We start from the raw sequence: 14757 nt of genomic DNA, 5'->3' as shown, positions 1-14757 counted from the left end.
TGAGGAGACTTGGTGAACACAGTCTCTTTCCAGAGGTCAGGGGTCAGGGGTCAGGTAGCTGTAGGTCTTAGAGATGGCATCAAAGGTGGCCTTGGCAAAGGTGCCCAGGGTGGCAGTGCAGCCCCTGGCTGACGTGTAGCAGTCATCAATACCGGCCGTCATCAGTAACTTCTTAGGCACAGGAGCAGAGACGATGCCAGTGCCTCTGGGGGCAGGGATGAGACGCACCAACACAGAGCCACAGCGGCCTGTCACTTTGCACGGCCCAGTGTGGGGCTTGCCAATCTTGTTCCCCCAGTAGCCTCTCCGCACAGGGACAATGGACAGCTTGGCCAAGACGATGGCCCCTCAGATGGCAGTGGCTACTTCCTTGGAGCACTTAACACCAAGACCAACATGACCATTGTAGTCCCCAATAGCGACAAAAGCCTTGAACCTGGTCCGCTGGCCAGCCCGAGTCTGCTTCTGCACTGGCATGATCTTTAGAACCTCATCCTTTAGGGATGCACCCAGGAAAAAGTCAATAATCTTGGATTCCTTAACGGAGAGGGAGAGCAGGTAGCTCTCCAAGGACTTGGTTTTCACGTCCTCCACCAGGCGGTGATGGGGATCCATCCTTGTCCTCGGCTTTACTTCCAGGAACCCGGCGGCCTCAACTGCAGCCCCAGCATTGACCATGACCACAGCCCCGAAGACTACTGCCAAATCCTCTGTGGAAGCCACCAGGGCCTCCTCGTTCTGCGCCCCAATCCTCCAGGCCCTCCTGAAGCACAGGCGTCATCTGCCATTTGGTGTCTTCTGAAGAAGAAGCCCCCGCTGGAATTTTGACTTCCTTGATCCTGTGACGACCTTGTGCAGACGAGCAAGGCTGCTGTGAGTTGATGTGTGTAATGGTGACATGGAGCAGCAGCAGGTGGTCCTTCAGTGACAGGGTCCTGAGAGGCGGGGGGAGGGGGGACGGACCAGGGGATGAGAAATAAAGAAGACAGGAACGTGTGGGATCTTGTACAAGCTGATGGCTCCCGAGAACAGGGTATTAGGAAGTACAGCATCTTGTACATGGTTTGCAGGGGGAAAACGGGACAGAGTCAGCGGAAAGCTACCCTGCAATGGGATGAAGTCCACAGATCAATCAAGCAGCATTGCATGAAGGGACACAGGATATCTCAAGTGTGCCGCAGACTGAGCACACAGCAGTCTTGGGACTGATAACTCTCGTCTCCTCAGGGGGAACATCAGATTTCCACGAATTGAAACCTTTAACTCCTTCAGACCCTGTCCTCAGCCCCACACCGGACCTTGCCAAGTTGACCTTGGAGAGGACACAGAACTCTGGTTTCCATGTCCTTATATCAGGGCCTCTGAGAGCGCCTTGGACCAGCCAGGCTGCTGGCACAACAGCCGTGCCATGACCAGAGGCGGTGTTTAGCAGCGCGCCTCATCCGGCTGCTACACTCTGCCCTGCCTGCCCCTCCTTCTTCCCCGAGGCTGGGTTCAGGGGAGGTTGGCGTAGCGCTCACACTCACGGCCACTCTTCTCAGTACTCTGGTTAGCTGTAAGTCTCCACGTTAACCCCTACCCACTGCAGTAAGGCGTTCCTTTGATTGACAGCCGCAGTATATGGGTACACATATAAACACTTACGAGGGAATTTGACAGGGTGACCATTCAGTGAAACACCACCAGAAGGTTCCCCCAGCAATCATGATTTCCCAGCCATAGGCTTTTGATGAGATTTGCAGTACCAGATCCCTACTGTGAAGCAGGCCTTAAGTGAAACTAACCATCATGCCACCATTGCCCTGATGGGCATGTCATACCTAGCAGGTTGGTATTGCAGCATGCAGGATCCAGCACTGGGGGAGACCATTGATGTCTTTTCTCCCCCTGCAGCCTGCACAGTACCTTCCAGCACTGTGGAAGCAGGGAGGGTTTCCAGCAGGGAGGCCTCCCGGTAAGTTTGAGACTGATTTCTCTGTGTCCTGTAATCAAGGTGTATGGTATCTTCAGCAACAGGGTCTCATCATTCGGTTATGGGGGCAACCATGAGCAATGGCAACAGTGTGTATTGTTTTGAGTGCCTCTGGGGTCTCCCTGCCCAATGGTTGGGGTTGGTAGGGAGGTATCCTGTGTCCGACATGGATTTTCACTTAATTACCCATGTCTTCTGGGGGCCCCATTGTCCGCTCAGTGCGGGGTACCTGTGTTTGAATTCATTTTTGATACTACATTTTTAAAAAATTAGCTTACAAACTAGTGGATTCCCATAAGGATTCTTTGTACAACCTTAGTTTTGGTGTCCCAGTCCTTACCCGCTCCACTCCCCATCCCTCCAGCCCCCTCCCTATTGAAACCTTTAACCCCAAGTATCCTCCCTCAACATACCTTCATGTCCCTGTGGTCTCCTGTCTCCTCTAATTACATCTTTTACTTGAGTTTCAAGAATGTAGATTTTCATATGGACTTTTCCAAAAGTAGAGCATGCTCCATGAATGTGCATGTAAATTCTCTGTATCATTCCAGTTTTAGTATACGCGCTGCTGAAGTGAGCACACAGTCCTGTAATTTTGTAGTTCTCCGCTTACGGATGTCATGGCAGGACTGAGGGGCCTCCAGGCTCCCACCTCCTTCTCTGCCTTGACGCTTTCCATGGTGGCAGCTGCGGAGCCTAAACTTCTCAGTTCAGTTCTGGATTTACGGTGCAGTAGTTATTTTGGCTCTTTGTAATGTTGTCCTTTTTTTTCTTTTTCTTTTCGAGACAGGCTTTTTCTGTGTAGCCCTGGCTGTCCTGGAACTTGCTCTAGGCTGGCCTTGAATGTCAAGATCTACCTGCTCTGCCTCCTGAGTGCCGGGTTTAAAGTTGTGCATCACCACTGCCCAATGTCTATTTCTTATTAACAGCATGGGTTTCTTGATTTTGTTAGATACATAACATTAAAAAAAATTATTGTGCATCTCAGAATGCTTATTCTGAATTCTTTGTCAGGTAATCCATAACTTAATGTGTTTCAAAAATTTTTTGAGACACTAATTTTTTCCTACTTAAATCACTTTAAAAATGAAATCTAATAAAAACCCTCATTTTAGGAGGTAGACAATATCTAAAAATCAAATCGTGAGGATGGAAATATGGCTCAGCGGTTAAAAGAGCTTGCTGTTGTGGCAGAGGACCCATCATATTGGCGTATGTAGTCAATCAAAACACTTGTTATTCTAATATTTAAATATCCTAAATAACATTTGTAAGAAGTAAGTCCTAGATGTTCTTGGCTCTCACAATAGGAAACTTTCTTATTCCAGTTATATAAAGTGATGTTCCTGGCTGGCAATTGCCATTCTTTTTATTTGTTTAGGTATTTTAACTGTTTTGTCACATTAATGTGTTTGGGGTAAGTTTCTGGATGGTTATTTTCTTGCTTCTGTTCAGCTCAGGATAAGTCGTGTGAGTGTATGTGCATATAATTAAAGGCTAGTAACTTTTTGTTGATATTTGGACATCTCTGATTTAAAAAACAGTCTTTATTGTCCTTTACACAAAAGAAGCCATTTACAAATCATGCAAGAGATTCTGGGGACCCACAAATTCTTGGTGAATTTGGGTCTTCTCTACATTTCTCCCGGTTCAGCCTTTTAAATATTCAGCGCATGATCTCTGTCTCCCTCTAGTGTTCCACTGTGGTAATGCAGCCTCCTGGGCGCTGCGGAGATCTGAGCTCCTGGCCCTGAAGCTGCCAACTTCTCCGAGCTCTTTCAGGGGCTCAACTGTGTAGGGACAGAAACAAGTCCCCCCACACTCCCCAAGTCCAGGGCATTGACTGCACGTCACACCACCATTTCTGTTCCAAGGAAGGAGCTGAGAGGTGGAACCTCTGTCCGCGCGCTAGAAGAGGAGACTAGAGCACAAATGCAAGGAACTTTTGATGCCGTTCCTGGCTCTGGGGCGCTTCGCCTTGTTCATTTCGTTTTTTAAATTTATGTTTTTGGAGATTTCACATATGAGTCCACTGTATTTACATCACTTCCACCCCTCCTTCCTCCTTCACCTCCTTGCTTACCCCACAACCCCCTCTAGGGTTCGTGACCGAGTACATTTAATGTTGCCGGGGTGTACATACGTTTAGGACTGACCGCTCAGGGTGGGGAAACCTACTCGGGGCTTGTCCCTTCCTCAGCAGCTAGTGACTGCTGTAGCATTTCGTCCACACCCTCTCAATTTTTCTGGCACTTTAAAAAATGAAATTCATCCTGTGTATTTTCATTATATAGGTTTCCGTGGTGGGAAAAGAGCCTGGGATGTCCTACTACTGATCATCTCAGTATAACTAGCATAAAGTTTTGAGGATCCAGCCCTCTGTGACAGGTTAAAATAAATGGAATATTAATGTACACGTGTACAAAGTTGGGAGTTGCAATCCATGTCAGAATCCAATATATAGTGGTTAAGATAATCCAATATATGAGTGGTTAAGAGCACTGGCTGCTCCTCCAGAAGTCCTGAGTTCAATTCGCAGCAACCACATGGTGGCTCACAACCATCTATAATTCAGTCTGGTGCCCTCTTCTGGCATGTAGACAGAACACTGTATACATAATCAATAAATAAATCTTTAAAAAAAAAAAAAGATTTTGGCCAGGCGTTGGTGGCACACACCTTTAATCCCAGCACTCGGGAGGCAGAGGCAGGCGGATCTCTGTGAGTTCGAGGCCAGCCTGGTCTACAGAGCTAGTCCAGGACAGGCTTCAAAGCTACACAGAAAAACCCTGTCTCAAAAAACAAAACAAAAAAAAAACAAAAAACAAAAAACAACAACAACAAAAAAAAGCTGTGGACTCAATTTTGGGGAGAACAACTATAGACTCCACATGTGATAGAAGGGAGCAGAGGAGCACATTCGTGCTTATCTTAGTCCAGAGTCCTTATGCTCAAGTCCAAACTCTAACATGACCATGGGTGATGACGGTGACGTTGAGGAGGAATTAGATCATGAGGGTAAGGCTCAGCATCTTTACAGGGGTGTGTGGTGAAGGTGACATTGAGGAGGAATTAGATCATAAAGGTGGGGCTCAGTATCTTTACAGGGGTGTGTGGTGAAGGTGACATTGAGGAGGAATTAGATCATAAAGGTGGGGCTCAGTATCTTTACAGGGGTGTGTGGTGAAGGTGACATTGAGGAGGAATTAGATCATAAAGGTGGGGCTCAGTATCTTTACAGGGGTGTGTGATGAAGGCAACATTGAGGATGAACTAGCTCATGAGGGCGGGGCTCAGCATCTTTACAGGGCCACTAAACCCTGCCTCACTCTCCTCCATCTGAGGACGGTGAGGTGTTGGCAGACTGGGTACCAAAAGAGAGTTCTGTGCAGGATAGACCTTGCCGGTACCCGTGTGTCATGTGAAAGCAGTTGATTGTAGACTTAGTTACAGCATCCAGGATGGACCCAGGAACATCTCCTCACCTCTCTCATGCACTCTCACTGTCTCTCTCTGCAAAAATTGTGAAATTGTCTCAGGTTGTTAAGGCGTGTTGCAACTGTACTTAACCACTTGGGTAACCTACTCATTTTCATCTCCTAACCTTTAAAAAGATATTTATTTATTTTACCTTATGTGTATGCCCGTGAACCATGTGTATGTCTGGTGCCTGACAGAGAGGGCATCGGATCCCCTGGAACTGGATTTACACACAGTTGTGAGTCACCATGTGGGTTCTGGGAACCAAACCTGGTCCTCTGCAAGAGCAGCCAGTGCTCTTAACCACCGAACCATCTCTTCGGCCTCAGAGCACCCTTTTCTTCTTTATGTTGTTTGAACATAATTATAATCAATCATTCCTATTAATTCTTCATCTAGAAGTTCTTCCAGGCCCTTCTCATTGGGGTCCCTTAGCATGGGGTTGGCAATTTTTGAGAAGACATGTTTCTGCACTGAGATTTGTATGTTTGCAGTTAGTTGATTAATGGAGAGTGTAAACCTGTTGCTGGTGGTCTGGAGACAGCTTGCCTGTCAGCACCAGGAGGAACTGTGGAAAGGCTTTCTTGGTCAGGGAACCCTTACAGGCCAGCACTAGGAGCTGGGCCTGGCATTGTCCTGTATGTGGCAGGAGCTGGGTAGACTGGTGTCTTAGTTAGGGTTTCTGTTGCTCTGAAGAGACACCATGACCACAGCAACTCTTAAAAAGGAAAACATTTAATTGGGGTTGGCTTACAGTTCAGAGGTTTAGTCCATTATCATAAAGGCAGGAAGCATGGTGGTATGCAGGCAGACATGATGCTGGAGAAGGAGCTGAGAGTTCTCCATCTGGATCGGCAGGCAGAAGGAAGAGAGAGAGGAACTAGGTGTGGCTTGAGCTTCTGAAACCTCAAAGCCCACTCCAGTGACACACTTCCGGTAACAAGGCCACACCTCCAATAATGCCACTCCCTATGAGCTGAGTCTATGGGGGCTATTTTCATTCAGAACACCACAACTGGGAAATGTAGGCTGGGTGGTTGGGCCTGGTGGAGCCCTCCCCTATCAGCAGCTGGACTGGGCAGCTGGGGAAGTTTGGGCCAGATGATTGGTGCCTGGTAGGTCCTTTTTGTCCACTGCAGCAGTTAGGCAGGTTGGCGAGTGCAGCCTGGGTGGCTGGGGATTGGGGACACCCTCATTGTCATTCATAAGAGCTGTCACTATGAAGTATTTTGTTTTGTTTTGTTTTGTTTCAAGACAGGGTTTCTCTATATAACATTCCTGGCTGTCTTAGAACTCGCTTTGTAGACCAGGCTGACCTCGAACTCTCTGAGATCCGCCTGCCTCTGCCTCCCAAGTGCTGGGATTAAAGGTGTGCGTTACTACTGCCCAGCCTCTATGGAGTATTTTGATATCACAGTATGGCACATGAGGGCATGTCTCAATGTGATACTGTGACATCAAAAATCAACATTGTATGTCACAAGGGAATATCATGATGTAACAGTTCAATATTGTGATGTCACAATGGGGCATGAGGTATTATCAGTAGAGCATTGCGATGTTGTAATGGAGCACCAGGATGTCAAATTCAGTATTGTTACAATAGAGCTTGTGATGTAAAAATATAGCATAATGCAGCATTGTGGTAGCAACAAGAAGCATTGTGATGTCACAATTCATTTTGGGGGTGTTACAGCTAAGCATAATGCTAAAAAAACCCCTTAGAATCATGATGTCAAAATTTGTGATGTCCCAGGGCAGCACAGCACCAGCGCCATGAAACACTGTTTTTTTTTTTTTTTTTTTTTTTTTTTTTTTTTTTTTTGAGACAGGGTTTCTCTGTTTAACAGTCTTAGCTGTCCTGGAACTTGCTTTGTAGACCAGGCTTGCCTCGAACTCATAGATATCCACCTGCTTCTGCCTCCTAAGTGCTGGGATTACACCACCACTGCCTGGCTTTTTTTAAAAATTAGATTTATTTATTCATGTATTTTATTTTCTATATATACCAGAATAAGGAATCTGATCACATTACAAACGGTTGTGAGCCATCATGGGGTTGCTAGGAATTGAACTCAGGACCTCTGGAAGTGCAGTCAATGCTCCTAACCTCTAAGCCATCTCTCCAGCCCCGAAGCACTGTGATGTTAAGGAGCATTTTGAGGTGTCATGACGAGGCCTTTGCACAATCACTGAGCTGAAATGTCACATCACAATGCTAGGTGGTGACACCACTTTGCTGCGTCTTGACATCACAAAGCTCCATTTTGACATTACAGTGCTCCTCTGTGACATCACTGTGCTCCATTGGGACATCATGGAGTAAAACAAAAAGCAGGATGAGGACTTGTTGGGAGGAGGGAGGAGGGAGAGAGGAGGGAGAGGAGAAGAAGAGAAGGGGGTGAGTGTGGCAAGAATGTATCATAGACATGTGTTAACCTAAGAAAAAAATTAATTTAATCATGAATTTTCCATGCTTTAGCATGCTTTCTTTCATTTATAAGCACTAGGGGACACATGCCTGGAAAAGAGATATTCAGGCTACACAGAAGGTTCGTCACAGGCTAAGTTCTTCGAGTGTCGCACATGGTTTCCGAGCACCTGCTTTTTCTAACCTTCTTCCTTTCACATAATTAACACAAACTTTAGCGAACACGTGGTATTCTCTCTCTCTTGTTTCTTTTTAAGGATTTATTTACTTTATGTGAGTAGTTTATCTGCATGGCTATCTGTACACCTCATGTGTGCCTGGTGCCCTGAAAGGTCAGAAGCGGGAGTCAGATCCCCTGAAACTGGAATTTCAGGTAGTTGTGAACCACCATGGGATGCTGGGAACTGAACCCAGGTCCTCTGCAAGAGCAGCCAGTGCTCTTAACCACTGAGCCATCTCTCTAGGCCCTACTTTCTCTTATTTGTGCATGAAGAATACACAAACTGCAGCTTCAGAAAGCCATTCTTGTCCCAGCACGAAACTGTTCCCTTTTCACCTGAGATTATTGACTTAGAGTTGCCAAGGAAAGGGTGCTTATCAGGTAGGAAGTGTTGAGTGTCCAGAAGAGATACAGGAGGTTCTGTCAATGACTGCAAGAAGGAAACCCACTCTCCAGATTCTGACCACTGTCTTAGTGCTCATTGGTGTGGAAAGGCACCATGACCACAGCAACTTTTCTAAAAGAAAGCTTTTAATTGGGGGCTTGCTTACAGTTTCAGAGGGTGAGTCCATGACCATCATATCAGGGAGTATGGTAGGTAGCATGCAGGCAGGCCTGGTGCTGGAGCTGGAAGCTTTACACCTTGATCCACAGGTAGAGAGTCAGAGAGATTGGGCCTGATATGAACTTTCGAAACCTTAAAGCACACCCCCAGTGACACACTTCCTCCAATACCTAATCCTTCTAATCCTTTCAAACAGCCTCACTTCCTGGAGACTAATCATCAAACACATGAGCCTAGGGGGCCATTCTCATTCAGACCACTCCAGACTACCTTCCTCTTTTCAAAGGTTCTAAAATGCTTCCTTTGACACAGTGAATTCATTTAGAACCAGCTTTGCTAGCAAAACAGAATGTACTGAGGCTGCTTCTGAGATTTCCCACACATTAGCCTACCTCATCAGTACAAGAAGAAAACACAACCTTAGGCTTCAGAGCGCCTCCTAATTAGGAGCTCTTTCCACATGCAAGTAACGTTAAGCTAAGACTTGCTACGGAATGTGTGCTCATAAAATAGAAGTAGCCAGATGTGGTGGCAACACACAGCACTTGGTAGGCAGAGGCAGGTGGATCTCTGTGAGTGTGAGGCCAACTTGGTCTACAGAGTGAGTTCCAGGCCAGCCAAAACTACACAATGAGACCCTATCTCAAAAAACAAAACAACCCCACCCCCAGAATAAAAGGCAAAATGTTGAGGTTAGAAGTAAGAGTCTTCACAAATTAAGTTGAGTGTGAGAAGAAACCATGATCAAGGCTTCCAAATGCCTTGCTTTCTCAAAGGTTTTGATGTGATTCATTTTGCCGTCAAACTAACACGCTTCTTTTTGTGCTACGAAGGCATCGTGGATGGTCCCTGAGGACTGTGTACTTATGAAACAGAGTGTGGTCATGCTTACTCTAAGCCGTGCTTCCTACAGAGCTGTATGTGGAAATTTGAAGAAGAATGTCCTTCACAGGCTCAGGTAGTTGAATACTCGGTCCCCAGTTGGTGGCACTGTGTGGTCAGGCCAAACAGCCTCGTTGGAGGAAGTGCATCTCTAGGGGTGGATTTTGAGGGTTCATAACCTCACCCCACTCCCAGTTCACCCTCTGCTTTGTTCCAGCAACCGAAGCTGTGATCTCTTAGCTTCCTGCCCTGGCCACCTGCTGTTCCTCCTCCGTGATTATGGACTCTCTCTCTCTGGAACTATAAGCCCAAATAAACTCTTCCTTCTATTAGCTGCTTTGGTTGTTGTGTTTTATCACAACAACAGAAAAGTAACTAACACATTTAATTCTGGAAGCAAAACATTTGTTAAGTCAAGGAAGAAGTCACTGGTGAGGCTTGACAACAGAGTCAGTCACATAGCAGATATAATTATCAGGGCTTGTAGAGAAGATAGAAGATTAGAACATCAACTATGCCGAAGATAAATTAATTAAAAAGGCATAAATAAAACAGATGAGATCTTTGGAGTACTATGGAAAGACCAATTGTAGGAATAAAAGGAGGAGAGGAATTTCATGCCAAAGGCATAGAAAACATTTTCAATAGCATCCTAGACCATCTTCTAAATCTAAGGGAAAAAATCCATCCAAGTGGAAGTAGTATTTAGAATACCAAATAGACAAGCCCAGAAAAGCTGCATGCTATTCTGTTACTAAAACACTAAACACACAAAACAAAAAAGCGTATTGAAGGCTGTGAGCAAGAAACTCCACGTCATATAGAGCAAGCCAGTCAGAACAACAGCTGATTTCTCCACAGAAACTCTAAAATCCAGAAGGGCTTGGAATAATGTATTTCCAATTCTGTAAGGCCAGTGCTGCCAACCCAGAATACTATGCTTAGCAAAACCATCTGCATGGTTTGAAGGAAAAACGCTCAAACTTTCCATGACAGCAACAGGATAAACAACTCAGGACCAGTACTCGGGCTTTGCAGAAGATTCTGGCAGGGATAATTTAGACTAGAGAGTAAGGTAGACACACCTCTGGGGCAAACAGGAAAAAAGAAATCACACTAGGAAAATTGCTGACTGAATGAAGAATGGAAGACACAGAGTAAAAGAATGGCAGGATTGGTACGTCCCTTGTTGGGGTGTGTCACTGGATCTCTGGCCGTCTTCTGTCTTCCCATTGTGGTCACACTGAATACATCTTTTTCTGCTTTTTACTGTCAACTGAACTAGCTATAACACCAGCCCACCAGACAAAATGTGCCCCCTGGTGCAGCAGTGGTATGATGGTTCTGGGGTAACCAACCACTTTCTGACTGGAATTTAACTCTATTCAAAGAAGGAATTCAGCCTGGCAGTGGTGGTGCACACCTTTAATCCCAGCACCCAGGAGGCAGAGGCAGGTGGATCTCCATGAGTTTGAGGTTAGCCTAGTCTACAAACCAGGACAGCCAGCTACACAGAGAAATCCTGTCTCGAAAAAAAAAAAAAAAAAAAAAGAAAAAGAAAAAAAAAGAAAGAAATTCATACTTGGTACCATAAGCCTGGTATAAAGCTGTTGGATGGGAAGGTCACATGACTATAAGGACATTGGACTGACCAATAAATGTTTATGTTTATACCCATAGATTGGTGCTGCTCTCAGCTTAGGTCAGCCAAGCTTCTGTTTGCTGTGGGCAATGCTTAATTTGTGTAAAGACTCATAACTGGTTAATGTGCTGAGAATAAGTGACCACTGAATATTTGACCCTAAATGAGGCTCTCCGAGGCTCAGGAAACATGTTGAAAAGGCGATTAGAAGAATGGGAAGGAGCTCTGTAAAACATTGTCTCCCAGACATGCCAGCGCTTTTCACCTATGAACTCACAAATGCAGTGGATACCGTCTAAAAGCCTGAGCAAAACTGGACCCCTCAGTGTCCCATTGTGGATATACAGGGGCTCATAAAGTCCTGCTGGAGGGAGAGCATCCTCTTCTATGTGTGGCTGCTGGTATGTTGCCCTCACTCACGTAAATAATCCTCTTCCCACGCTCATGCAGGCAACCATAATTAAATGCAGTTGGCCACACACAAAAGAAGACATGAAAGTGTGCTAGAGACTTAGAAAGAAGAGATTTAGTGGGAGTGGGAAGGAAATCAGAAAGGAAAATGATGGAGCCTATAGTCAAAGAACGAATGAACAGTGTGTGTGTGTGTGTGTGTGTGTGTGTGTGTGTGACTGTGAAAGAATGAGGAAGTTTTAAAAACACACACCTATCCACAGTCACTCTGAATGGTAATGGCCTCCATTCTCTTATGAAAAGAAACAGACAGGTAGTTTAGGTCCATGTACTTGTCTTCAGGGAATGGGCCTCACCGTAAAAGACAGACGTTACCGTAGGGGAAAGACAGACATTGCCGTAGGATGAAAGGACAGAAAAGGTGTCCCCAGCAAACAGAACCAGGGTCAAGCAGGTGTCTCTGTTCTAATATTTAACAAAATCTACTTTAAGCTAAAACTTTTCAGTCATCATAAAGAATTCCACGTCATACTAACAGGGAGCAATCCGTCGCGAAGATCACAATGCTGAACACATGCACACTGGACACCCGGGCTAATAAAATAAACACCTAGAGGTGAGGTCCCCAAACAACAGCAGCGGTTGACTTCAGCATCCCCTTCTCTCCAATAGACTGGTAACTGTGACAAAAATCAGTTAAAAATCTGAGCTAATGACATAATAGATCAACTGGGTTTTAATAGACATTGCAGAATATTCATTCTTCTCAGAAGTATGTGCAACTTCCTATTTTAAATTTAAATTTAATTTTTTTATTATTATATAAGATTTTCTCAAAGATTCACCATCTTTATTTGTGTGTGTGCATGCATGTGTGTGTGTGTGTGTGTGTGTGTGTGTGTGTGTGTGTGCACTGAATCCCCTGGAGCTGGAGTTACAGGTAGTTAGTTGTGAGTCACCTGAAGCAGGTGCTGGGATTGGAACTCAGGTCCTCTGGAAGAGCATGAAGTGCTCTTAACTACTGAGCCATCTTTCCACCCCTTATTATTAATTTTTCCCTTCATACAGAATGCATTTTATTTTGATCAAAACATCCTTTATTCCCCTGTAACTCCTCCTGTGTCCCAACCTCCATCTGCACGCACGCACACACACACACACACACACACACACCACACATACACCACACACCACGCACACATACACTACACACACCACACACACACATCACCCCCACCCCCTCCCACACCCACATCACACACACACACACACACACACACACGCACACACACACATCACCCCCCACCCCACACCACACACCCTCCCACCCCCACATCACACACACACACACACACACACACACATGCACACACACACACACACACACACCTTATTGGGTACAGTTAAGGTTGCCTTAGTGCATGTGGATGCATGTGGATGCATGTGGATGCGTGTGGATGTATGTGGACGTTTGTATGGACATAGGACTGTCCATGTAGCATGGACCACAAGCCACAGGCCACACCCTCGGACAAAGCTGACTCTCTCTCACTGGCAGCATCAACTATGTGGTTTTCCAACTAGGAGTGGGGACTTGTGAGGCCCCTACCATCCATGCTGAGGTGTCTTCTAGGCTGATCTTGTGCAGCTCCTGCATAGGCAACCACAGCCGTTGGGAGTTTGTGAGTGTAATTGCCTGTCAAGTCCTCCCTAGCCTCCGGCTCTTAGAATATTTCCACCCTTCTTCCATGCTGGGGCCTGAATCTCAGGGGTCAGGGGTGTGATACAGATGTCCCATTTGGGGACAAGTACTCTACAGTCACCCTTTGTCTCTCTTCGATCATTTGTGGTTCTCTGCTAATCTCCATCAGTACAAAAAGAAGCCTCTCTGATGGGCCGTGTGAGCTGGACCCATCATGAGTGAAAAGACTAGGATGTAGAAGATAGACACTGTATCAGCCAGCAAATGACCATAGTAAGTTTCGGCCAGGTATACAGTGCTGGGGATCAGTTCTTTACTGCGGAGAGGACTTTAAATCCAGTAAGAACACTGTTGGTTACCTTCTAAGACCCCATTGCCGCTATTGCCCCGATGGATCTACTTTGCCAAGCAAGTCATTACTGTCATGCACCGGCTCACGGCTGAGTTAAGACTTGATATCTTTTCTCTCCTGGCAGCCTGCCTAGCACGGCCTAGAGATACAGGTCAGAACTGGAATCCAGTAGCAACTTGATTTCTCCGAGTACTGTGGTCAGTATGGGCAGCGCTTCCTCATGGCTGAACCAGACACTCTCCACAATGCGGATGCCCTTCAGTGTTCAGGACCAGCCTTGCCTCATCCTTGCTTCCCTCTCCTACCCATGTATCAGCGTCACATATACTTCCTAAAGCATGAACACCTCCCACGTATACGCATGTGTGGACCAGCATTTGGGGGCCTCCCGGCTGCAGTAACCATGAAGCTGATGATTTTATCCTTTCAAAGCAACAGTCAGATTCCTCTACCCTTGGTCCTCTCCGGTGGCTTCTGCCTTACATGAATAAAATCTGAAGTCCTCACTCAGCACCGCAAACGCTCACCATCTGCCCTGATGGTTATTTATTTGTATTTATTCACATCCCCACCTCTTTGCCTAGCAAGCCCACGGAGACCAGCTCATGAACTCTTCCCAGTCTCTGCCGAGACTAAGGTGACAGAGCTGACCTTTGCCCCGACACAGACAACCCCCACACTGTCCCCCCAGGCCATGGAGGCTCGCTCTCTGTGCCTTTGCCCTTCTGCCATACCGTTTCCAGCATTCACTGCCATGAGATAGATCAGACACTGTGTATTTGCTGTGTCTCTCCCTCCCTTGCAAGGGGAAAGCTCCACGAAGACAGGAACCTCTGTTTTCCCCCAGGCCCCCTCATCAGTGCCCTGCATGGTGCTACTAACAAGTTTAGTAAATATAACCTAAGCCAGCCGGGCGGTGGTGGCGCACGCCTTTAATCCCAGCACTCGGGAGGCAGAGCCAAGGAGATCTCTGAGGGTTTGAGGCTAGCCTGGTCTACAGAGCGAGATCCAGGACAGGCACCAAAACTACACAGAGAAACCCTGTCTTTAAGCCAAGGAGTCAGCAGAGGATCAAGTGAATGAGCAAGCGAGTGAGTGAA

At 46.3% G+C, this 14757-nt stretch overlaps 1 pseudogene; it reads right to left on the bottom strand.

Annotated features, from left to right (window-relative positions):
• The window catches only part of LOC131915910 (small ribosomal subunit protein uS5-like), an 873-nt pseudogene extending 85 nt beyond the window's left edge, over nt 1–788 (bottom strand).
• Nucleotides 789–14757: the final 13969 nt, after the last annotated feature.

This window comes from Peromyscus eremicus, chromosome 8a, assembly GCF_949786415.1.
Source record: "Peromyscus eremicus chromosome 8a, PerEre_H2_v1, whole genome shotgun sequence".
NCBI classification, from domain to species: domain Eukaryota; kingdom Metazoa; phylum Chordata; class Mammalia; order Rodentia; family Cricetidae; genus Peromyscus; species Peromyscus eremicus.
Note: the sequence above shows the minus strand (reverse complement) of the source record. Positions and strands in the feature narration are given on the sequence as shown.